This window comes from Podarcis filfolensis (genome assembly GCF_964270895.1).
Source record: "Podarcis filfolensis genome assembly, chromosome: 10".
In the NCBI taxonomy this organism is placed as follows: Eukaryota; Metazoa; Chordata; class Lepidosauria; order Squamata; family Lacertidae; genus Podarcis; species Podarcis filfolensis.
In genome coordinates this window covers 14,046,135-14,069,281 of record NC_139612.1, presented here as the reverse complement: position 1 = coordinate 14,069,281, position 23,147 = coordinate 14,046,135, and the positions used below count along the sequence as shown (strand labels likewise).

At 44.6% G+C, this 23,147-nt stretch overlaps 1 long non-coding RNA gene across 6 annotated transcripts in view; it reads right to left on the bottom strand.

Moving 5' to 3' along the window:
• LOC310744257 overlaps positions 1-23,147 on the bottom strand; it is a 40,597-nt gene that overhangs the window by 14,834 nt on the left and 2,616 nt on the right. The window contains exons 3-7 of one of the 6 annotated variants that reach the window (XR_014539459.1): positions 17,247-17,290; positions 12,334-12,386; positions 7,882-7,988; positions 5,136-5,418; positions 4,573-4,696 (exon numbers count right to left, since the gene is read on the bottom strand). This is a non-coding gene — a long non-coding RNA (uncharacterized lncRNA). Of the gene's footprint in view, positions 1-4,572; positions 4,697-5,135; positions 5,419-7,881; positions 7,989-12,281; positions 12,387-16,381; positions 16,605-17,246; positions 17,291-23,147 lie in introns of those variants that run through there. The other 5 variants (XR_014539460.1, XR_014539457.1, XR_014539458.1 and 2 more) reach the window with 5 other exon arrangements.

Sequence of the window (23,147 nt, the reverse complement as noted above, 5' to 3'; positions counted from 1 at the left end):
AAGAGACCACAAGGGCCATCGAGTCCAACCCCCTGCCAAGCAGGAAACACCACCAGAGCACTCCTGACATATGGTTGTCAAGCCTCTGCTTAAAGACCTCCAAAGAAGGAGACTCCACCGCACTCCTTGGCAGCAAATTCCACTGTCGAACAGCTCTTACTGTCAGGAAGTTCTTCCTAATGTTTAGGTGGAATCTTCTTTCTTGTAGTTTGGAACCATTGCTCCATGTCCACTTCTCTGGAGCAGCAGAAAGCAACCTTTCTCCCTCCTCTATGTGACATCCTTTTATATATTTGAACATGGCTATCATATCACCCCTTAACCTCCTCTTCTCCAGGCTAAACATGCCCAGCTCCCTTAGCCGTTCCTCATAAGGCATCATTTCCAGGCCTTTGACCATTTTGGTTGCCCTCCTCTGGACACGTTCCAGTTTGTCTGTGTCCTTCTTGAACTGTGGTGCCCAGAACTGGACACAGTACTCCAGGTGAGGTCTGACCAGAGCAGAATACAGTGGCACTATTACTTCCCTTGATCTAGATGCTATACTCCTATTGATGCAGCCTAGAATTGCATTGGCTTCTTTAGCTGCCGCGTCACACTGTTGGCTCATGTCAAGTTTGTGGTCTACCAAGACTCCTAGATCCTTTTCACATGTACTGCTCTCAAGCCAGGTGTCACCCATTTTGTATTTGTGCCTCTCATTTTTTTTGCCCAAGTGCAATACTTTACATTTCTCCCTGTTAAAATTCATCCTGTTTGTTTTGGCCCAGTTCTCTAATCTGTCAAGGTCGTTTTGAAGTGTGATCCTGTCCTCTGGGGTGTTAGCCACCCCTCCCAGTTTGGTGTCATCTGCAAATTTGATCAGGGTGCCCTTGAGTCCATCATCCAAGTCGTTGATAAAGATGTTGAATAAGACCGGGCCCAAGACAGAACCCTGTGGCACCCCACTAGTCCCTCTTCTCCAGGATGAAGAGGAACCATTGATGAGCACCCTTTGGGTTCGGTCAGTCAGCCAGTTACAAATCCACTGAGTGGTAGCATAGTCAAGGCCGCATTTTACCAGCTTCTTTACAAGAATATCATGGGGCACCTTGTCAAATGCCTTGCTGAAATCAAGGTAGGCTACATCCACTGTGTTCCCTTCATCTACCAGGCTTGTAATTCTGTCAAAAAACGAGATCAGGTTAGTCTGACATGACTTATTTTTCAGAAATCCATGCTGACTATTGGTGATCACAGCATTCCTTTCTAGGTGCTCACAGACTGTTTGCTTAATGATCTGCTCCAGAATCTTCCCTGGTATTGATGTCAGACTGACTGGGCGGTAATTATTTGGGTCCTCTCTTTTCCCCTTTTTGAAAATAGGGACAACATTTGCCCTCCTCCAGTCTGCCGGGACTTCGCCTGTTCTCCAAGAATTCTCAAAGATCACTGCCAGTGGTTCTGAGATCACATCTGCCAGCATCTCTTGGATGCAGTTCATCTGGCCCTGGAGACTTGAATACATCTAAACTAGCCAAGTATTCTTGTACTATCTCCTTAGTTATTCTGGGCTGTGTTTCCTCTGCTGAATCATTTGCTCCAAATTCTTCAGGTCGGGCATTGTTTTCTTTATTGGAGAAGACTGAGGCAAAGAAGGCATTGAGGAGTTCAGCCCTTTCTGTGTCCCCTGTTTGCATTTCACCATCTTCTCCTCTGAGTGACCCCACTGTTTCTTTGTTCTACCTTTTGCTATGAACATACCCATAAAAGCCTTTTTTGTTGCTTTTAACCTCTCTAGCAAGCCTGAGTTCATTCTGTGCTTTAGCTTTTCTGACTTTGTGTCTACACGTGCTGGCTATTTGTTTGAATTCCTCTTTGGTGGTTTCCCCCCTTTTCCATTTTTTGTACACATCCTTTTTTAATCTTAACTCAGTTAAAAGTTCTTTAGATAGCCACCCTGGCTTCTTTAGGCACCTTCCATGTTTCTGTCTCATTGGTATTGCCTGAAGTTGTGCTTTTACTATCTCCCTCTTAACAAACTCCCAGCCATCATGAACTCCCTTTCCTTTTAGTATTACTGTCCATGGGATCTCACCCAGCACTTCCCTAAGTTTTATGAAGTCGGCTTTCTTAAAGTCAAGAAATTGAGTCCTAGTATGCTTGGCTGCTCCTTTCCGCTGTATAGTAAACTTCAGAAGAGCATGATCACTCGCGCCTAATGATCCTTCCACTTCTACCCCACTAACCAGGTCATCAACATTGGTTAGGACCAGATCTAAAATGGCTGTTCCTCTTGTTGCTTCTCCCACTTTCTGGACAATGAAGTTGTCTGCAAGGCCAGTGAGGAATCTGTTTGACCATTTAAAAAATGGTTAAAAATTATGATATATGTAAACTGCTAAAGATGAGGTAAAATGAAAATCAGATAGGGGGACTTGGGGAAGCCCACCTAACAATGTTTAGAAAAAATAAGGATAAGACAAGAATTTGTTTGTATTGTTTATTTCTGTTTGTGTTGTATAGTTGTGTTATAAAATGAATAAATTTTTTTGGGGGGAAATCAAAAAAAGAAAAACAAAAACAAAAAACGTTTGCAAACTTATTTCCAGGTTGACAGTGTTTGGGAGCCAATTTGTTCGACAACTAAGCAGTTCGAGAACCAAGGTACCACTGTATTGCAGAGTTTCAGAAGTTACTCCAAAACTGGAAAAATCCACTTTTCTTTAGCGGGATAATTTTCTTCATATTAGCTATTTATTCAAACATAGTTGCACAAAAGGTAGCATTGTTGCCACCAGTTACCAAAAATAGTTCTGAATTATGCAATGTGGACTAAAAAAATAAAAATAAAAAAGCTCACACAGAGCGTTCCGCTCTTTAGCCTTGCTATAATCAGAGACACGATATTAATAAATTGCCAAATAGAATTTCAGGATCATGATTTTATATATCAAATCTGCTTTGCGTTGGCAGCTGAATTAAGTGGACAATAAACACAGGATATTAAAACAGTCAGATTTATGCAGGATCCAGCCAAAGAATAAGAATTACCTTGAGTCATTAGCACTTTCTTTCTAGACTCAGCAATTATGACAGTAATAACCACTAACGTAAGCCCGTCAAACAACTGTAACATAATATATATTGATATAAATAAATCCTTTTTTAAAAGGTACAATTTTGCCCAAATCATTACCACAACCCCCAAAACTGCATTCAGAAGTATAGGCTGAATGAAGTGATCTGTTGGCATCTGTCTGTCTTGGGAGACAATGGATGAATGTGCCTTTGTTGGTGAAGTCAAACCACTGGCGCCAACTCTAGGTGGCCCTGGGTGCCTGGGCCCTCACAATACTGTGGGGCTTCAACTCAACTTCCGGTTTCATGACGCCTCATGAGGATTCAGACGTGACCTCTAGGCCCCAAGCGCCTTTGGAAGCAACATCTGAGGCCCTGCTAGGCCTCCAACATGACTTTTGGTAGAAACCAGAAGTTGCGTCAGAGGTTTTGCAAGGCCTCAGAAACACCGTTATGTCACGTGCACCATTGGTCACCCATAAGCTAGGGCCCAAGCCGACGCCCTTGAGTCAAACTGTTGGAAGATTGCAGCGCTTGCTGTGGCTGTAGAGGCTGATACTGGAGAGACATGTTTTGTTGTAGCTGGGCCAGATGAAGGCATCCGGTTGGGCTGCTGCAGTTGCACCATGGCATTTCTTCTGTCTACGCTTCTCTAGGGGATCATTCCTCCTCTGGTCACTGCTATAGATGCACAACCTGACTGTCTGCAGACGTCTGACAACCCTGAAGAATGGCAACCACTGAAATCACAAACAGGACTTTGGCAAATTTGTATAGACTGATCAATCCTGGAGGGGAGAGGGGTAGGTTGTTAGAATTCCTGCTCCATGATTGCAGTCATGGGATTTCTGTCTATCACATGACGGTGTATGTTTTGACTCCACAGAGTGGGAAGTGACGGAGACAGGATGCTTGTGTTACTGTGTTCCATTGAAGAGGGACTATTGTCCTTTGTTCTTTTTCTCTTTGCTGTCTGATGCTAGAGAGAGAGGGAGCCATGTTGCAGTGCTCCGTGTGTGTTTATATGTAAATAAAGTAGATTAGCCAAAATGCTGAGTTGCTGAGGTCTGTTACGCAAGCTGCGAAGACTCTGCAGATCCCTAAGTGTGCCGGTGTTGATTGGCATCGGTCGCTGTGATGCTCAGGCTGAAGAAAGCTTATGACGCTCCCGAACGATCGACCAGGAGGGAGAGAACATGCCAGTTGGGCATGTGTCTCTGCCAGGGTCCTACTCGAGTGTAGGATGAGCTCCTGACATAGGTTTCCTTCCTTCCTTCCTTCCTTCCTTCTTATTAAATTTATGTACCACCCTATACCCACAGGTCTCAGGGTGGTTCACAAGATAAAATTACAACACATGATCAAAATATAAACAGACACAGCCAAATAACCCCCCACAAAAACATAAAAATAGTTTACTTTTTTTAAAACAACAACACAATTAAAAAGCAGTTCTTTTGTAGTCTATCAGTCCCCACCCTAGGCCTGGTGGAGAGAGGCAAGAGCAGGACCCTCAGACTCTCAGCATTTTTTCTTTCTCTCTTTTTGTAAGTGTGTGTGTGTGTGTGTGTGTCCATCCCCAAGACGTTTTCCATTGTGCAACAGCTTATTCTTACTTACAATCTTTTGTGCAACCCTATTTAGTAATTGTCAGGGAACTGCCATCAGGGCCGGAGGGAGAGAGCGGGCTCCAGAGGGACTCCAGAGAGCGCCCCGGGATGGGGAGAGGCAGCCCATCTTCTGGGGAAGGGAATCAGCGTAGCACCAGTGGAGAAGGAGGGCAGATGGGGGAATCGGCGAGGTGGCTCCATGACTCCTCGCCGGAAACCAGCGGGGAGAGCACGGGTCCTCCGCTGCCCACACCCTCCTTGCGCAGAAGGCTTCCGCGCAGGGAGAGTAGGCGGAGACTAGGCGTCAAAGAGCTTCTTTGCTGGAAGAAGTTCAAGAAACGCCCACTGACGGATTCTGCCAGCGATTGAGACAGCCACGGGCGAGTGGCTGTCCGGACAGAAAAGGTTCACTCAGGCAACCCAGGCAGGTGTGGCGCCGGTTTACGCACGAGCAACCCCTAGAACCATTACAGTAATGTGCTTGCGTTTTCCCCTTGCACAACAAATTTCCTCCGGTGCAACAAGTAAACTGCTAAATGAATTAGTGCTACATTGGATACGATTCTCTGGTTCAGTGGTGGCATTCATTTGGAAACCACTTGCGAGATAGAGCCAACAGCTCTTTGGGCCCTGCAGCTTATAGACGGTCTTTCCCCCTCACCAAAATTGCAAGAAGCTTCTTTGAGTAATGCTTCGAAGGAAAATCTCCTATGGATAATCCAACAGCTGTTAGGACAGCCATGATCACCTAGAGAAGAGCGAGACTTTCAAGTCTGTCCTATATTCAGACCATCATTTTGCGCCATTTGCCTTATGTTCTTAAAAGAAGCATGGGAGATGCACCTGGAAATGTCTCCCTCAGTCATGATGAGCATTTTCATTTCATCGTGAATAACTTCCAACTGCATAACTCAGATAAAGCCTAATTTGTCTTCCAAAAATCTCAGGGAAGGAGCTATACATTCAGAGCGCTGCAACATGATTTATATCACTGCATTATTATTGTAACTTGCTCAGAATCAATTTGAGAGCGCACACTAAAGGGAACATTGATTGCTTGCTACCGGTGCTTCACTTGCAGTAGTCAATACTAGAACATAGACTTGTCCTGGGGTATGTATAATTATGCTACGATTGTATGATGAACATATTTATCTTCTATGAAGTGCCTGATCAAATGGCTAGTTTATGGAAATTTTCCTCCTGCTCTGTCCGCAGCAGCTATGACAAATTGGACTGTCTACCTCTGTGGTTTTAGAAGAGCTACCCTACCAGTCACACCCTTTTATGCAGCTGAGCTAGATTAATGGAGATATAAATTTAACCCCTATGGTTTTGGGAAGACATTCTGTATTCTCAACTTGCTGCACTAACCTCAAATGACCTCTATTTGTCAACCATTTACTGTTCTTACTGAACAGCTGGCTGATAATGCACCACAGTTCTTTCATAAATATTGCTTTTTAAATGTCTTGGTGTTGGTTTTTAGTTACATTTTTTTTATTTGTAATAGTCAGCCTGCATGTCCAATTTGTATTGACTTAACGCCACCTGAGTTCTGGCTGAAGGTTTTTAAGCAGAAGCTGGATGGGCACCTGCCATTATATGATCTAGCTCAGAGGTCAGCAAACTTTTTCAGCAGGGGGCCAGTCCACTGTCCCTCAGACCTTGTGGGGGGCCGGACTATATATTTTTTTTGTGGGGAGAATGAACGAATTCCTATGCCCCAGAGATGCATTTTAAATAAAAGGAGACATTCTACTCATGTAAAAACACGCTGATTCCCAGACCGTCCACGGGCCGGATTTAGAAGGTGATTGGGCCGGATCCGGCCCCCAGGCCTTAGTTTGCCTACCAATGATCTAGCTGATTATGATTGCAGAGGGTTGGACTAGAGCAGCATTTCTCAACCTGTGGGTCCCCAGATGTTGTTGAACCACAACTCATAAGGCTCATAAGGCCTCAACTCATCTCTGGCATTTGCTGGAGCAAGCGGCTCACCAGGAGCTATCCTTGGTGCTGCAACTCCTTGCCAGCCTGGCTGTCTCATGGCATGTGGGTTCTGTGTCAAACTCAAGATAGCTGTGGCAAGCTCATAGTTGTGGCAAGAGTTCATCCAAAGAATGTTCAAACTCTTGTGCCTGAACCAGTCTGGCGGTCGCATTCTGGATTAGTTGTAGTTCTGAGACACCTTCAAAGGCAGCCCCATGTAGAGCACATTGCAGTAGTCCAAGCGAGAGATAACCAGAGCATGTACCACTCTGGTGAGACAGTGTTCACGCAGGCAGGGACTCAGCCAGCATACCAGACGGAGCTGGTAGACAGCTGCCCTGGACGCAGAATTCATATTCACAACTCCAGTATAATGAGCTATATATAAATCCCACTACTTTCACTTTAAATTTACTGAAGGGGTAAGTACCTCTTTGGCTTGCTTAAAATATGAAGGGCATATTTGTGCACACACACACATGGCACACCTCTGAACGTGTTTCTTCCAGAATGTATTTACCCCAAAGTCAATTTGCTATGTCAACATCTTTCTTGCCCTACAAGACCCAACAGGCATATATTTTTTACAGTTTAACAAGCTTTCTTATTAGCCTTTGAAAAATGGATTGGGTTATTGGCGTGCACAAAATGTATTCAATTAGTCTTGATTTTGTGTATTTGATTTAAAGGTTTTTGATTATTTGCTCCATGTTCTGAACTGACAAGTTAGAAATGGAATGAAATTAACCTGTCAGGGTGGATTAATGAACTGATCTGCCCCATCGGTTTATGATTTACACAAATTTCACCACAACCTACTTTGCCGCACTAATATCTACAGCTGAACCCCGATTAAAGGTACATGCAACCATATTCTCCAAGTTTATTTCTTAATTGACAGTAACCACCTGGAGAGAAGGAAGGGGGTACAAAAAAACAAAAAATGTGCAAAACGTAGATTAAGCGTGCATCTTTATAAAGCCCAAGCCTTTTACATGATAGAATGACCTTGTCAATATTTAAATTAGTATATAAATCAAATAATTATAAGCTTTCCCATTTATATTTATGTAGGGCTTTGAATCTCATTTATATCAGGATTAATTTATGGCTAGTCCAGTAGTGTAAAAATGCTGCTTAAAAGAGGAGGGATTTAGTCAAACAAACCTTAGACGTGGGTAAGTTAATGTTTCTCCAGGGGGTTCTGTCACATACATACCCTAATCCAATTCCTGTCTGTGTTTGGCATATGGGGCTGCAATAGCTGCAGAGGTTTCCCCATTCATTTCAAAAGAAAGGGAACTTCTGTGGGACATAACCTGCTTCCTGAGTGGGAGCAAGAAAAGCAATGCAGTTTTACTTCTGATGTCATATTATTATTATTATTATTATTATTATTATTATTATTATTATTCCCTGCCCATCTGGCTGGGTTTCCCCAGCCACTCTGGGCAGCTCCAAACAGATGATGATGATGATTAAAGCGATAAAACATCAAACATTAAATACTTTCCTAAACAGGGCTGCCTTCAGATGTCTTCTAAAAGTCAGATAGTTGTTGATTTCCTTGACATCTGACGGGAGGGTGTTCCACAGGGTGGGTGCCACTCCCGAGGAGGCCCTCTGCCTGGTTCTCTGCAACCTCACAGTGAGGGCCAGAAGGCCCTCTGAAGTGGACCTCAGTGTCCGGACTGAATGATGGGGTGGAAATGCTCCTTCAGGTTTGATTTCTATACTGCCCTTCATCCGAGGATCACCGGGCGACTTACAATACAAAAACGCAAAAACACATCACATAGTATCAAACAAAAACAACAACCCCACCAAGTTTAAAAGGCCATAGATTGTTTAATTGGCAAAAAGCGTGGGAGAAGAGAAAGTTTTGCCCGGTACCATGTAACAAGGGCCCAGGTGAGCCTCCTTTGGGAGAGGGTTCCACAGACGGGGGGTCACTGCAGAAAAGGCCTGTTCTCATGTTGCCACCCTCCAGACCTCTCGTAGAGGAGCCACATGAAGAAGGGCTTCAGAGGATGGTTGTGGGGTCCAGGTTAGCAGTGGCAGAGCAAGCCGATTGGGCATCTGGGGCGGCGCATGTGCCTGATGCTCGGGGGTGGGGCTAGCTGCCTGCGGGGGTGGGGCCAGCCGGGGCAGGACGCTCTGTGGGGCCTCCAAGGATTCTGCCTGCCTCCTCCCACTCAGCTGCCCTACAGCTGAGGGGGAGGCAATGGGTGGACTGTTCAGGCAGCACGGAGTCTGCGTGCACCCAAGCCACCACTTATCTCCCAGGAGAGACGCGTGGCTCGGGCGCACTGCAGGCCCCGCGGTGAGTACCGCCCGGCATTTTGTCACCCCCCCAGAGGTGACGCCTGGGGCGGACCGCCCCTACTGCATCCCCCTTCCTCTGCCCCTACATGTTGGTTCACATGGGCAGAGGCAGTCCTTAAGATATTGTGCTCCTGACCCGTTTTATAGGTCAAAACCAGAACTTTGAATTGGGCCCAGAAGCTAAAGGCAGCCAGTGTAGCTGGAGCCAGAATTGGCATTATATGCTCAAACCATCTTAACCCAGTGAGCAACTTGGCTGCCAAATTCTGCACCAGGTGAAGTTTCCGAACCATCTTCAGAGCCAGCCCACATATAACGTGTTGCTGTAATTTAACCTAGAAGTTACCAGAGCATAGACAATACAGTGGTACCTCAGGTTACAGATGCTTCAGGTTATAGTCGCTTCAGGTTACAGACTCTGATAACCCAGAAATAGTACCTCGGGTTAAGAACTTTGCTCCAGGATGAGAACAGAAATCACGCGGCGGTGGCGCAGCCGCAGCGGGAGGCCCCATTAGCTAAAGTGGTGCTTCAGGTTAAGAACAGTTTCAGGTGAAGAACGGACCTCCAGAACGAATTAAGTTCTTAACCCGAGGTACCACTGTAGAAGTTAGGCTATCCCTGTCCACACAGAGGTGCAGCTGGGCCAGCTGATAGAAAGCTCTCTGTGCCATGGAGGCCACCTGAGCTTCAAGCGACAGCAATGGATCCTTCAGAGGGAGTATAACCCTGTCATGAGCCAGCAACCTCCCATTCATCCAGTTTAGGGAACTACCCACTAATAGTGCCACAGCCTTATCTGGATTTTGCTTCAGACTTTCCAAAATAGAACTTGCACACTCCCAACCTGCTCTTGCCCTGAGGTCAATTCTGGATGAAATGGAGCAGTGTGAGGAATTGTTTTGTTCAGACACTGTGTATTTTGGTGGAACAGGCTGCAAGAAGAGATGTGTTTGAAGGGTGCAGATCCACAACGAATCATACTTTAGCCTCTGTCATCTGTCAAGGTGCTACGGTCCATGGAAAAGCTCTACCATGTGCCTCCCAGGAAGAGTAACTTGGTCCTATGAACCGAAGGAGCAGCTGCAGAGAGCTCACTCCTCTCCTACCTGAAAAAGACTAAGAATACCTACCTGAAAAAGAAAAAGAATACAGTGGTACCTCAGGTTACAAACACCTCAGGTTACAAACACTTCGGGTTACAGACTCCGCTAACACGGAAGTAGTACCTCGGGTTAAGAACTTTACCTCAGGATGAGAACAGAAATCGCGCGGTGGTGGCATGGCGGCAGTGGAAGGCCCCATTAGCTAAAGTGATACCTCAGGTTAAGAACGGTTTCAGGTTAAGAATGGACCTCCAGAACGAATTAAGTTTGCAACCAGAGATACCACTGTACTCTGCCCTAACTGCTAGTGGCCCTGGGACTGTAGCGTTTAAGGGAGGTCCACTCTGGCCTCTGCCACCAGCCAGGGCACATTCCCTTGACCCCTAAAAATATCATCATGGGAAGGAGGAGAACATCCGGACCCCATCCATTGGTCAGAGAAGGAGCAGTTGCATGGAGCTTGTCCCACCCCCCTGCATACAGTGGTACCTCAGGTTAAGTACTTAATTCGTTCCGGAGGTCTGTTCTTAACCTGAAACTGTTCTTAACCTGAAGCACCACTTTAGCTAATGGGGCCACCAGAGCACGATTTGTGTTCTCATCCTGAAGCAAAGTTCTTAACCTGAAGCACTATTTCTGGGTTAGCGGAGTTTGTAACCTGAAGCGTATGTAACCTGAAGCGTATGTAACCTGAGGTACCACTGTATAGGACATTCTTCCCTATTTGGTGGTTTTCCTGTGTCTGTAGAGTTTAGGGTACATACAGTAGGTACAGCTATGACCCCTCAGAGACTACACCCCATGCCTCACAGGAAGAACATCTTGGCAAAGGGGTTACCAATTTGGCCTCATCTATGGGCCAGTGAAGGGGCAGCTGCTCAGATGCTTACTTCCCTCTTCCCATTTTTTTCTCCATTCCCGTTTTTTCCTTTCATATAGTCTATTCGATTGTGAGCCTGCAGGCAGGGACTGTCTTATCCTTTAATATATGTACAGTGCTTACAAATCTTTTGGCGCTTCATGTTTAATAAAATTTTATACATGTGTCTCACCTTGCTAAAATGAAAAATAGATTAATAAAGAATCTCTGAAAATGAAGCTCCAGAATTTTGGGCAAAAGAGGTGGCTTCCAATGCAGTCCAAGGAGCTGAAGTCAGTCAGGAGGGGCGAAGCCAAATGCTACTGTCCACAAAACACCTGCAAACTTCTATGGGACCTTTTTGGATTGATGTGGGATGCAGGTGGTGCTGTGGTCTAAACCACTGAGCCTCTTGGGCTTGCTGATCAGAAGGTCAGCGGTTTGAATCGCCACGGTGGGGTGAGCTCCCACTGCTCTGTCCCAGCTCCTGCCAACCTAGCACTTTGAAAGCACGCCCGTGCAAGTAGATAAATAGGTACAACCGCGGCAGGAAGATAAACGGCGTTTCTGTGCACTCTGGTTTCTGTCATGGTGTTCCGTTGTGCCAGAAGTGGTTTAGTCATGCCGGCCACATGACCTGGAAAGCTTTCTGTGGACGAACACCGGCTCCCTCGGCCTGAAAAGCGAGATGAGCGCCGCAACCCCATAGTCGCCTTTGACTGGACTTAATCATCCAGGGGTCATTTACCTTTTACCTTTGTTACAAGAGGTATAAAGGTGAAGGTAAAGGTATCCCTGACTGTTAGGTCCAGTCGCGGACGACTCTGGGGTTGCAGGGCTCATCTCGCTCTATAGGCCGAGGGAGCTAGCGTTTGTCCACAGACAGCTTCCGGGTCATGTGGCCAGCATGACTAAGCCGCTTCTGGTGAACCAGAGCAGTGCATGGAAACGCCGTTTACCTTTCCGCCGGAGATGTACCTATTTATCTACTTGCACTTGACATGCTTTCGAACTGCTAGGTTGGCAGGAGCAGGGACCGAGCAACGGGAGCTCACCCCGTCACGGGGATTCAAACCGCCGACCTTTTGATCAGCCAGCCCTCGGCTCTGTCGTTTAGACCACAGCACCACCCGCGTCCCATTTACAAGAGGTATAGCTGAGGTTTATATAGTTGCTTGGTATAATAGGACAAATTCCTCATTCATTGATTGAAAAGATACTAAATATGGAGTATGTAAATTGCCCTCAGAATTTTATTCCTTTTTAAAAAAACCAAGTGCATTTCTTTATTCGTTTTTTTTCATTTAAAGTGCAAGCTGAAACAGGGGAACTAAGGTAGCGAAAAATAAAATGAGTCCCAGTACTTGAAGCTGATGTTTACCTCAGCGCTGGATTTAGGGCAATGGAGGTGGTTCCTTTGTAAAGGGTGCCAAGCTAAGGGGACACAAAATACAGAAGATTCGTAATTGAGAAGATCCAATTGGAGGTGCCAAATTTTGGCCTCGCATAGGGCGCCATATTATGAAATATTACCAAAGTCTGCCCCCACTTACCTAACATTACAATCCTATGCATGCCTACTCAGAAATGAGGCCTACTGAATTCAGTGAAATATACTCTTGGGTTAGCATGCAGGATTGCAGCTTTGGTATTATTTTCAACAATGGGTAATATTTGAGAAATTGTCCGAATGCTTAAACTGTGCTATTTATTCTCTGAAGAAAATAAACCAGAAAGGTGCTATCGTCAAAACGTCTACATTTGCAAATTGTTTGCTTATTATCTGTTCGTAGATGTTTTCTTTTGTCATCTGACAGCAAATGGAAAATCAAGTACGCCCTAAAATATTGATTGATGGGTGTACCTCAACAGCCATTAGACAGCTGTTACTCTGCCGTAAGAATCTGATTTCATGGAGCAATTTTCTAATCAAAAGTGGTTGGTTAACAATAAGGTCAAAGAAGCAATTAGTGAAGAAAAATACATAACACGGAAGCCATTTACTACGATGCATGCTGACATCGACGTGAATTGTAGTATTGGAGCCATTAAGGTGACCTGGAGTACTCTATCACGCTTTGGCTGACCCTGACAGACTTTGACCAGCTATTTGTTGTCATATCTCCTTGATTGAGCTACATGACAAATACACACAAACCCCGATTCTCAAATGACACCTTTTGTGCGAAGGCGCAGCGTTTGACCTTTAAGTGGTAAAGGTCACTGGGTCATGTGATGGAACATCTGCTACCTCCGTTGTCTCGAGGCAGCAATTTTGTTAACTAATATAGCATAACCTTTCATTTCTAAGCGATGACATTCATCCCTCGCTAAACTATGTCAGGTTTCCAGCACAGAAATAAGATATATTTTTTTTAAGGTCCACCCGCTCCCCTCTTTTCATTTATTATGTGCACCGTCAGGCAATATGCTTTGCCTCAATCACTCAGTGACTTCGGGAGATAGTAAATGCCAAATTACTTCTCTGTTCTGCATGCAGGGTGATTAGAAGCAAGGAAGAAAAGGCTCCTTTTAAATAGAGACGTAGAAGAGATTTCCCCCTGCCCCCTGGATGCATCCCAAAGAGCTGAGGGTCCCATTTCTCTTTTGCATCTCAAAAAACAGAGATCTTTAATTCCCCCCTCCCCAACCAGATGGCGGTATTCTAGCATCACAGCAGCTTTCAAAAGCATGAACATGTCATTCAAGACAGTCAGCAGTGTTTTGGCAGCTGAGACTGTGTTTTGTATCTGGAATATTTAGGGAATTTAACACACCTGTGCTGATGCTGTTATGTTGCTCATACTGTTTATCAGTCTTTGAGCAGACTCTGAGTAAAAGTCCCAGGGACATACAGATCAGACTAGAGGGGTGGGGGAGATGTAACTTTAAAAATAAAAATACAAAAATCTTTTGAGCGTGGTGCTGATAATGCCAAGGTTGCAAGTTGCAGGTTTGATCGCCATAAGGGACAGCTGCATGTTATTTACATTGTTTGCCAAATGCAGTCTTTGTCACCTAGTGGGAATATGGCTGACCAAGTGATAGGGCTTTATCGTCACAATCAGGCATAGGCAAACTCGGCCCTCCAGATGTTTTGGGATTACAACTCCCATCATCCCTAGCTAACAGGACCAGTGGTCAGGGATGATGGGAACTGTAGTCCCAAAACATCTGGAGGGCCGAGTTTGCCTCTGCCTGTTCACAACAATCCATGCAAAGAGGGTAATATTAAATTGCTTCCCTTTATTGTAGAGGTTTGTTATGCATGCAATTCTCTTGTTTTCAGCTCCTTCCTTCCATACTGGGTCACCGGAAGCCTACATATGCTTGCTTTGCATTGTTCTTTGCCAACAGGAGTGTTCCTGGAGGACACGTGGGCCTGACTTGGTTTCTGTAAGCTTCCAAGTTCCTCTCCCCATTTATAAAATCCTACTACCAAGCTTTGTACATTTCAGAGAGCAACTACTCCTGCATTTATATTTTTGTTTTTCCACATCGCAAAGACGATTGGAACTGAAGGCACAAAATATAATCCCTTCTCCCACCAAATCTCATCTTTTAAACCACGAAGAGTGAGTGAGAGTGTTCTCCTTGAAATGAGAGTACGTGTTGCGGTGGGGTCCGCCGAGCCATCCCTCTGTTGCCAGGCAGGGTTGAATATGCTGACCTGGGGCAATGATTGGATGGCTGGGTTGCTGGGGCAAATTGCATGTTGCAATGTGGTGGGTGGGATCGAAGGTTTTAAATATTGGGGCACTCAGCTTATTGCTTTCTCTTTCGCTGAGTGCATCGGATCACCCTCCCACCCACCCTGAGTTCAGGGTGTTTTGGTTGACCTTGCTATGCCTGTCATGGGGTCGTCTGCTGTTGCGGCAGGGGCCTGGTAGGAATTATGTCCATCTGGCTGATTGGCTGCGCCATTTGGTTTTTGCCTACTACGTAGCAAATCGTCACAACTTGTAAGGTTGTGGTTAGGCATTGGTTATAAATTGGTTGGAGGAGGGGTAAGGATTGGCTGGGCCTGCCCCTCCAATGGTGCTGGAAGGGAATTCCGTTAAAGGAATCCAGGGGCTTGCCACGATTTCGTCCGAGTCTCTGAAATGGGACTAGGGCCGGCAAGCCCTGGGGAGCACGTGGGTGAGCAGTGAGGGCCTGTGACTCAGCTCCATTGCTCCTCAATATTGTTTTCCCTTCACTGGCTTTCGAGGGAGTTCGGAAGTCAGTTCTGTCCCAGGCGGGGGGACAGATAGTCTTAACCGATGCCTAAGCAACCACTCACAGGTATGTATTTTAATAAAGTTGTGGCCAAAATTATGCCAAAAACCTTAAAAATTATGAGTGAGTTGTGAGTTATTTTGAGGGGTGGCTTGGGGACCTCAACACGCAACTGCAGTGTTACTCACATAAAGATTTCCAGCCCTGTGTGTTTTATAAAAAGGGACAAATTAGTGTTTTATAAAAAGGGACAATTTTTTTTAGATGAGGGGCAGTTTTGTAGTTGTAGCACTGAATTGCACCATGCTTGTCCTAACTTAAGCATGTTCATTCTTTCAGCCATCCATCATTCAATTTCTTGACCACCCATTATATATTGTCAGCTTGTGCAGTAAAACAATAAAGAGCATCGCAAACATATCCAGTTAAACTAGATGAAAAGCATTGCATCTGCCCATATTCGGATTCTGCTAAAAATGATGCGCAACGGTCCCTGGACTCAGTTCAGCATGGGCTCACCCACAATGAGCTACTTTGGGCTTGAATTAGGGTTGTTGTATTTTGAAAAGTAAAAACCAGGACACCCCAAAAGTTTCCCGTTTCCCCCCCTCATGCGACTTATTTGGTGGTACTAATGACAAGAAGGGCTGCTATACTAGATGTCAAAGAGAAAAACAACTACCAGACTTTTAGAAGACATCTGAAGGCAGACCTGTTTAGGAAAGCTTTTAATGTTTAATAGACTATTGTATTTTAATATTCTGTTGGAAGCCGCCCAGAGTGGCTGGGGAAACCCAGCCAGATGGGCGGGGTATAAATAAATTATTATTATTATTATTATTATTATTATTATTATTATTATTATTATTATTATTATCATCATCTATGTTGTTTAATTAGGAGCAGGAACATGACCCTTGGGAAAGGTAGTTTCCTATGACAAACAAGTCATTATTATTATTATTATTTTAAAAAAACAGAGAGCCATTATGGGCTGACTAGTAAAAGCAGTCATTATTGCAGGGCTGTTGTGTATACTTGTCCTTAAACTCACATAGTGCCTGCTTGGAAAACGCTTGAAGTCTGAGTCCTTCTGGTTTCGCAGAAACTCCTTTCAAATCAGCTTTGTGTTTTGTTTCTGCGATTTTTGGTACAAGTTGAGCAGAACTTGAGCTGACAGCTATTCCCCTCCCCCATTTACCATCGCTCCCTAACCCCTGCACCTATCCTTCTGATATTTTTCTGGAGTACTCTCTGACATATGCTATTTTCATATATATTGGTTTTCACCCCACAAACAACACAGGAGCTGTTTTAACCACTCACAACTGTAAAGGCTGCCCTTATAAGAAAACAGCTGTATTTGTCACTCTGAAATTTGGCAGTTGTCATCTCCTTGGGAGAAGCTATCATGCCTGAAAATTTCATCTAATCCTTAAAAAAACAGAGGGAGTCGGTTTCAAACTTTTAACCCCCCCTTTTTTTACAGGTGATATGCATAAAACCCTCCAAACATATTTGTCTGAAATTCAGCAGATATTATCCATTTAGATTGGGTTACTTTGCCTGCAAATTTTATCTGCTTCTGTCAAAGAGAAATAAAGTTACAACAATTTTTGTTTTTCTCATAATAATGACTAGTGAAATGAAAAACCACCAGATTTCCTGAATCAGGATTTGGAGCCATATTGGTCCTAACGGATTTGGTCTCCTATGCAAAATACTAAATTGGGGTAAAAAACAACAACCAACCCTCATCATCTGTGCACATCCCTACTGTGTGCATTTTTGAAGTTTCACAAATACGTCAACAGGGCACAAAATCATCCCAAAGCGGTATGCATTTTTGGGTGTTTGGAGTCTGACCAGGAATTGCTCTTTCACTTTCACATTACACTCAAATTCAAATAAGTATTCCTGGCAGAATTTGACATACTGGATGATGTAGAATATGCTGCTTGGTCAGTTTCCCCCCCTTCAGTTTGTGTTGCTTTGTTGAGCAGACCATAATGCAGGCATTGCCTGAGACCCAGGTGCATGTATTGACTAAAACGGCTCTCTAAAGTAATAACTAACCAAGTGCTCTACTGGGAACGTTGTTCTTTCCTTTTCCATTTCTGCTGTAAGGGGAAAACAAATTAAATTAGTATTATTTATTTACCCGTAGCTGTGAAAAGTGCACATCCAAACTCATAATGGCATGAAAATAATTTAGCACGTGCTTTTAACATTAACTAATACTATATATTCTTATTGTTTATGTGGATATATGAATTGTGGACCTCTTCGGTTTCCCAGCAGTGGAAAACACACACACATTCAATTAATTCTCTGCATTTGAAACTGTCGACTTTTACTTGAGATATAAATATTGCTTTTCAGCGTTGAAGGAAACAAGGGTCTCTCGCCCTCTTTCTCAACAAGTTCTTGAGGAATGAAGCCACAGAGGAAAGGTGTATGTGTGTGTGTGTGGGGGGGTGTCTTATTTTCAGCCCAAGAGTCACATTGCCGCCTGGGCTGCCTTTTGAGGGCCTTATGCCAGTGGGGGCCAACGTTGCTAGCCCAAAATGGGAAGAGCAGTGGATGCAAACTTTACCTTGGTACTGTAGTAAAGTTTCTACCTGCACTTAAACACTCCTCTCTGTTCCTCATTTGGACAAGCCTTATCTGAATTTAAGCAGGGGTGTAGCTAGTTGTTCTAGCACCTGGAGCGACAGGGCCCAGGCGAGCCACCCACGGGAGCAGTGCGGCGTGTCAGGAGCTCAGCCTACACTCAAGTAGGACCCTGGCAGAGACACATGCCCAACTGGCATGTTCTCTCCCTTCTGGTTGATCGTTCAGGAGGTTCAAAAGCTTTCTTCAGCCCAAACAACAGACATCGGCACACTTAGGGATCCACAGAGTCTGTGCAACTCAGCATTTTGGCTAATCTACTTTATTTACATATAAACACACACGGAGCACTGCAACATGGCTCCCTCTCTCTCTAGCATCAGGCAGCAAAGAGAAAAAACAAAGGACAATAGTCCCACTTCATGGAACACAGTAACACAAACATCCTGTCTCTGTCACTTCCCACTCTGTGGAGTCAAAACATATACAGTCATGTGATAGACAACAATCCCATGACTGCAAACATGGAGCAGGAATTCTAACACAGCGATCTGCGCATGGGGGTGCCGTGGCGATCTGCCCAGGGGGAGGCATGGTGATCCACCCAAGGGGGTGGTGCAGCGGGCTGCCCATGGAGTCCACCTGGAGGATGCAAGCTTCATGCTGCTGTTTCGGGCAGTGCAGGGCCCCAAGCCACTGAGTCACTCCCAGGAGAGACGCGTGGCTTGGGCTTGCTGCAGGCCAGGCTGCGTGGTAAGTGCCACCCCCTGCAGCATGCTGTTTTGTCACCCCCTCGGGGATGACACCCGGGGTGGACCGTACCCCTGCACCCCCCTTCCTACACCCCTGAGTTCAAGGGCACATTCCAGCCAGCGAAATGAGAGTGCAAAGCAGAGTCGATGAGAGGAGAGGCTTGTGGAAAAAACCTGGAAGGCTGCCTTTTTGCTGCTGGGCCTGAGGTTCTCCACCACTCTCCTAGAGCAATGAAGATTTGTTTTTATAATGACTGCACCAGCTTAGCCATGAAGATACTGCCACATGTTTGCATGTCTCCATTTGTATTGATATGATTGTTTGGTAGATTCAGTGTTGCAACCACTACATGCAATACATGCACAGAAATCCCAGCAAAAGAAGAATGGATACAAAAACTTACAGAATATGCAGAAATGGAGAAAGCTTACCGGAAAAATAAGAAATCAAGGTAACAATTTTTTTATAAAAAAATGGAAATGGTTTATTGAATATTTACAGATAAATTGTAAACAGATAAGAGCACTGGCAGGATTATGGTAAGAAGCTGCAGTTTCCTAAGAGCATATATTTAAAAAAGACGAATACATGAGCAGATTAAGTTAATTTGGATATGCAGAATATATTAAAAATAATTTTAAGGGGCCACAGAAAGAGGGGGGAGGAAGTCAAGTTTTGAAATGTCACAATGATCATAAAATCAGTGAAATGTATAAACCTGAAAAGTATATTTTTAATATTTTTTTAAAAGAAGTGCAGTGTTTTTACATGGGTCATTCCTAGGAAGCCCCACAAGATCTAGTCATGGCCATCAACGTAAGTCCAATTCAGGCATTCTGTTTCTTTGTGCAATGAAAATCCCATGAGGGAGAGCAAGGGCATAGAATCATAGAATCATAGAGTTGGAAGAGACCACAAGGGCCATCGAGTCCAACCCCCTGCCGAGCAGGAAACACCATCAGAGCACTCCTGACATATGGTTGTCAAGCCTCTGCTTAAAGACCTCCAAAGAAGGAGACTCCACCACACTCCTTGGCAGCAAATTCCACTGTTGAACAGCTCTTACTGTCAGGAAGTTCTTTCTAATGTTTAGGTGGAATCTTCTTTCTTGTAGTTTGGATCCATTGCTCCGTGTCCGCTTCTCTGGAGCAGCAGAAAACAACCTTTCTCCCTCCTCTGTGACATCCTTTTATATACTTGAACATGGCTATCATATCACCCCTTAACCTCCTCTTCTCCAGGCTAAACATGTTGGTGAACGTTTTGGGTATTTCACCATCCCTCCCCCAACCAGCTGTCCAGAATCTGGTAAGGACAAACATCTGAGGTGGAGAAACTTCTGCATTCCTGGAGGCTCTTGGCAGAATTTAGATCCCCAATTCTATACGGTGCAGAAATCCCTCCATCCATAAAGCAGGCTCCCTCCTTCAAAAAAATTCACCATCAAACTCATGAAAGCCAGGATGGCGGAAAAGGGATGCTGGAGGGTATGGAATTTTCCAGTGCACTCCTGCTCTCCCTTACATGATTTCCATCACGCAAAAAAACAGAATGCTTGAAAAGGGCTGTCAATAGTTTTAAAAGAGGACTGGAGAAACTCACGGAGGATAAAGCTGTTATGCCTGTACATCACCGACGGTATCAGCAGCTGTAAGACTCCAAAAACCAGCTGCTGAGGGACAACAGCGGGCGTTTTGCACTTGTGCCCCGCTTGGCGGCTTCTCATTGGTATCCAGCTGGCCACAGTGAGAACAGAAAGCTGGAGCAGATAGACTTTTGGTTTCAACCAGCAGGGATCTTCTTATCTTTTTATGTTCTTAGCTGTGAAAACACCGGGATCAGATGATACTTTGTTTCCGATACAGCTGCGTCCATGAGGCTGCTCTGCACATTTCACATTCAAATATTCAAATTGGCATCAAGAGATGCCATTGGTCACGTGATCTGCTTCCTGCCGTGCTAGCTTTGACCTAGAAAGGCAGTCACAGCTTGGGACTCCCATATTGAAGGCGATAACGCCACTCCCTATATCACCCAACACAACACAATGATCAAGCCCTCTTTCCACTAGCCTCGACCATGGGTAATGCTACCAGGGTTCCCACTTTAGCCAGGATGTCTATCGGGCTTTGCAGACCTTGTGGAAGGGAAGCAGGGTTAGAAACTGGCAGGGTTGCACACATACCTCATTGCTGGAGCATAAAGCCCACTAGGGCTTTACGTAGAGTAGATGCAGAAGAGGCTCTTTTGAACTGCAAACCTTGGATCATCCTGTAGCTTAACTAAACAAAAGCCTTTGTACAGGATATTGATGATGGGAGTCTTTCCTCTCCCCGTACTTCCTCTTCATGTTTTCATCCTAGCTCAAGAATTTATTGTAGCCATTAGTCTTCCGAATGAAAAATTCTCTCTCCAGTTTTGATTTTATGATAAATCTGGGGAAGTATATTGCTAACATATGAAAGGATGTATTAAAAGTTGTTTGTATCAAGAAAGAAAATAGCTACAGGCCTTACAATGGAAAGGTGATGATATATTTGTTGTCACCGAGGGAATTGTTGGATCATAGGCACTGCAGATAAAAATCTCATCTCGATCAGAAATGCTATTTCCTCCTTGCAATACTGAGTTTTACCCAGAATGCTGGATAGTTTCCAAAAAACCTGACAGAGAAAAAAACAAACACCAAACCAAAAGTAAGTGTGTTGAAATTTAGCAAGTATTTTTTTAAAAAAAGAATTCATTGTACTCATTTATTTATTCTAGAATACATTTCTAGTTACACAAAAGAATAATATATTTCAGGGATCCATTTTTAATGCAATAGGACTATAGGAGCCATGTACAAAGTCTGACTTGTGGGCTCAATCTGGCCCACTGGTTGGTTCAACAACTTTGGGGTAAGATCCTAAAAAAAACTCAACAACATTGGTTGGCCCCCATGCATGTTCACTTCATCATATCTGGCCCTCTTTGAAAAAAGTTTGGGCTCCCCTCGACTATGGGAGAGATGTATTCTGATCCATCTACTTATTTATATATTAAAATATTGGCATGCCACTTTTCTGGCTGTTTGGAGGAGTTTACAATAAATACTTTTAAAAAAATACAGATAGAACAAACATCGAGAACATCCAACAACATATTAAGTAGCCACAGAACCCAAAACCAGTTGCATCGTTTTGAGCAAGAGGCATCTGACCTCCTGTAAGTTCCAGAGTTTTGAAGCTGCCACTGTAAGGACCCCTACTCTGAGCTGTGATTGTCGCTACTGCCCACAAAAATGAAACTGACAGAAAAGCCTGCAGACTAGATTTCAGGCAGCAAGTGGGCTCATACATGGAGTGATGTTTCTTGAGGCACGGGGCATTTGGACCGACAAAACACCAAAACAAATGCTCTTGGTCCGAACCTCCAAAACTGGACAAGAATTAAGGGGGGGGGACTCCCATTGGTGCTATGTGCACATGTGGTTGTCAGAATCATGACAAAGGGAGGAGATAGCCTTGTCTTTTCATACAATGCATTCCCTATTACAATTGTGGTCCTGAGGGGGGCCGCTAGGGGCGCCTTGGAAGATGGCGGATATTAACATCTATCCAGCTCGCACGAGGTAATTAGAGGCTGATTATGGGGAGTATATCAGTCTCCCTTCATCTCTCCAGGGGGGAGAGATGCCGTTTTCACCCGCTGTTGCCATAAATCACCCCCGAGTTCGGAAGAAGGAGGGGGTGAGGCACTGGGTGCATAACCCTCGGCGGGGCTCAGAACTCCTCCGAAGCTGCTTCCAGGTGCGAAACTAGTTGCGTTACTTGAAAGGAAAAAAAATGGGAAAGATAATGCACATGCTTCAAGAGAGGCAGGAGGTTTTTATCTGTTAACAATTTTACCACTGAAAGGAAGAAGACTGTGACGGACTGAGATGGAAGATTACATCAAAGCACTACAAATATGGTATGTGGATTGGAATGCCAGAACTAAGGGGGGACGGGACGACTTTTTATTTCTTTTGCTCTACGTGATTACTAATAACCCTCCCTCTGAAGATCTGTCACAGAAATTAATTGCAAATGGGACTAAAAATGAATTGTGTGGGAATAATTATGAACTTAAAGGTTTTACTCTGTGAAGGATTTGGAAAGAAGAAGGGCTCTCCCTTGTGACGCAGTAAGAATGGAAACTTGATAAGAGACCTGTGTTGCTGGAGTTGGTCTTGGGGAGGGCGAGCCGAAGATATATTATTTTCGAGGAGATTGCGAACTGGAAGGGGCAGCCCTCCTGGAAAAAGACAAATTTACGATACAACAGGTCGGGAAAGCTAAAGAGCGAGTTTCTAGACTGTATTTCATTGGAATGACAAAAATGGCGATTACTCGCTTGAGCGGAAAGGACTGTTGGAGGAGAGTGATTTACGAGAGAGCAGCACAAAGCCCACACAGAAATACAAATAAGACTGTCTTTTTCAACCCACTTGCGGAGCATATCGGAGGAAAATGGAAAGGAAAATGAGTAATGACAAGTATTGAGAAGAGGAGACTGGAAACATCATTCTTAATATGGAAGCAGAACAAATATTCGAGGATTGGACTCCTGCCAATCAAGAAGCATGGG